Source organism: Pundamilia nyererei, unplaced genomic scaffold (genome assembly GCF_000239375.1).
Source record: "Pundamilia nyererei isolate P.nyererei 1_Seehausen unplaced genomic scaffold, PunNye1.0 scaffold01750, whole genome shotgun sequence".
Taxonomy (NCBI): domain Eukaryota; kingdom Metazoa; phylum Chordata; class Actinopteri; order Cichliformes; family Cichlidae; genus Pundamilia; species Pundamilia nyererei.
Genome location: NW_005189151.1, coordinates 5624 through 8677, shown reverse-complemented (window position 1 = coordinate 8677; position 3054 = coordinate 5624). Strand labels below are relative to the sequence as shown.

The following is a 3054-nucleotide window of genomic DNA, read 5'->3' as shown; positions in this document are numbered from 1 at the left end:
TACCCCGGGTCCAGGTACCCTCACTGTCTACATTACTGCAAAACTGAAATTATTAATGACTTTCTGTGGAACCAGTGTGCCAGATTGATCCCTTTGGCCCACGTGTTTGACACCCCCGGGCTAACGTGTGCATAACCTTAAACCCTTAACGCCAAAACTGACATACAAATGTGGTTCAGTTCCTCATGTTTAATAAAGTGTAGATTTGAGGGGGAAAACGGGAGCAGAAATATTAGTTTTCATAGATTTCTTTAATGCACAATCTTATTCATCAGCTTCAAAGTTTTTCCTGCTCTCTTCTGAGCAGAAGCTCTGATATTGGGACATTTGAAACCCAAATAAACTGTGAGATGCTGTTTTTCTTAGTTTAGAGGGGTTTGTTTCTAGTTTGCAAATTTTAAGGAAATGATGCCTGTGCTTCTTTTTTTTTTGTCTGTATGCCTCAGATACATAGTTGAGATGAGTATCATTCCTATAAAGCAATCATCCCAACCACAGACATGTGTGACACGTGTTGAGCGTGCAGAAAGTCTTGAACATGAGCACAAATCCCACTGAAACACATCTGAGCCCCGTCCTGATAAATCTGTTGTAAACATCAAAGCATGTTACTTCCTCAAACAGGCTCGGTATCAGGCAGCGCTGCCAAATACTTACGGGACTCTCAAGTGAAGTGTGGAGCCAAGCGAACATCCATGGCCATGAGAGACACTCATATTTGTGTTTGTGTCAATTCAACAGGGATACCTTTAAACGAGAAGAGCTGAGAATAATTCCTAGAACTCATTGTGTTATTTTTCAGCACATGTTGCTTCGTTTTGTGTTTTTTTATATATCAAACAGGTTTCGAACAGTCACCAGATATCAGTCCAACAGCACACCTTTGGGATGAGGTGGAACAGGAGATTATAATCGTGGATGTGCAGCCGACAAATCAGCAGCAACTGTGTGATGCAGTCATGTCAACAAAATCTTTTTTTTTTTTGCCTGTCCCATTTTGTTCTTTAGCCGTCAGAATTGTTGTCTGAAGACCAACAAGGATACCCAATGGATTTACTTTGCCAAATGGATCATCATGGCCTTGCCGTATTGGTCCATTTGATCGACCTTTGTTGTTATTATTTATTTTATTTTATTTTCAGTTGTTACAGATGGGACAGACATGAGTGAGGGATAGGAAAGGGAGAAAGAAAGAGGAAGGAAAAGAAAAACAGAAGGGAAGAGGGACAGTGAGAAAGGGCACTTAAAAAGAGAAAGAAGAGAAAAAAAATCTCCTGGATCACCTGTTGAGAGAAAAAGAAGAGAAAACAAGCAAAAAAACAAAACAAAAAACGGAGCAACATACTAAACACAACATCAATCTAGCTAAGTGTAAACAGCAGTAAATGCTAAATATTGAATGTTGTTGTGTAGTAAGCAGGACAGACACCGCACAATGTGCTTGGAAATAGCAGCCAATAAAGGTGTAGTTTATTTCTATGAACAGTGAACACCTGTGTGGATCAGTGCGCTTGTATTCAAAAGGTTTCCCCATGTAACGGTCTGCTAGAGGGTGTAGAGAGCCATAGCCCCGTCCCCATGAAGCAGGCATGGAGGAGATCCAGGCTCCAGACATCCAGAGGCCCCAGAGTGCGAGAGCCCAAGGAGGACCACTTGAGGGGCATCCGTGCCTCCCTCCTGGGATGAGCTGAGGAGAGCCCCAGATGAGGGGTCACCCAGTAGCCCCGGAGCAGAAGCCAGAGGGGGCTGCAGTGGCGTGCCCGCTGGCTCTGCCGGCAGCCAGCTGTGCCAGAGTGAACCGAGCTGCAGGCCCAGAGCCCCCCGGCCCCCTACGCCCCGGAAGAGGCCTGACCAAGCAACAGGCACCAGGCCCCGCCAAGTAGTCACCAGGTGTGAGCTGGTACATACCTGAGTGCCCAGCCCCGGACACCAAGAACCACCAACGCACCGACCCCTGAGGGCATCAGTTACTGGCAGGGAGTGTGGTGAGGGGAGATAGGCCTCCAACAAAATCTTTGAGGAATGTTTCCAGCACCTTGTTAAATCTGTGAAGATTTAAAGACATGGCCAGTGAGTGCAAAGAGGAACCATTTCTAATCCAGCTTCTGTCTAAAAGTGCTAGCAGAGGATGGTTTTGATCCATCGACCTCTGGTTTAGGGGCACAGCACGATTCCGCTGCACCACTCTTCTGCAAATCACCCCAGATGGGACTCGAACCCACAATCCCTGGCTTAGAAGGCCAGTGCCTTATCCATTAGGCCACTGGGGCCACACACAGTGACCTTGACATGCTGCATATTGTCTAGCATACAGCTGGTTCATTGTGAACAACAGAATGGAGAAAATGCTTATTCAGCTCCTGAGCAGAGCTCTGAGCTTCACTTTGTTTGGTCGGTGTTTCTGTTGTTTGTGGAGACTCATGAAACCACATAAGGACCAGAGAGTAACTACGATCTGGATCACTGGGTCTAGTTACATTAAACATTAAGTCTTTATGAGTCTTGGAAGCATCTTTCTGAATTTATACCACAAACAAGTAAGAAAGCTCTGAAGGCAAAAGGTGATTCAGCCCTTTACTATCAAGGTGCACCTAATAAAGTGTCCAGTGAGTGTATTTTCCTATCTCTAGTCCATTTATATTCCTGTCTTTTGTGTCCTTACTCCCAGTTGGCTTACTTCATTTCCCATTTACACCACTATCATTCCAGTCTATTCCAGTTTCTCCATGCCCATTTCTATTTCAAATCCCACTACTGTTCCTATTCCCATTTCCAGCTCCTCTATCAATTTCTTTTTCCATTCTCAGGCCCGTCTTCCTAGCACTTGGTTATTAATAAAGTCATACTGTTTAAAATGAGTAATTGTATAATATTAAAGAAAATGAACAACATTTCCACCCCTGCAGCATTTAAGAACTGTTACTTTAACCAATAGTCAATACACACAGAAACTAAAACACAGAGTGTACTATGTAGTGTCAGGCTAACACCCACAGTGTGGGGTAAAGCAAGTTATATGCTATGGTTCAGAGCTCTGACAGGAATTACTTATCG

The 3054-nt window shown here is 44.3% G+C and overlaps 1 non-coding gene across 1 annotated transcript; it reads right to left on the bottom strand.

Moving 5' to 3' along the window:
- Positions 1-2197: 2197 nt before the first annotated feature.
- On the bottom strand, positions 2198-2270 carry trnar-ucu (transfer RNA arginine (anticodon UCU)). The gene has a single exon. It is a non-coding gene; the product is annotated as a tRNA-Arg (tRNA).
- Between the last annotated feature and the right edge of the window lie 784 nt (positions 2271-3054).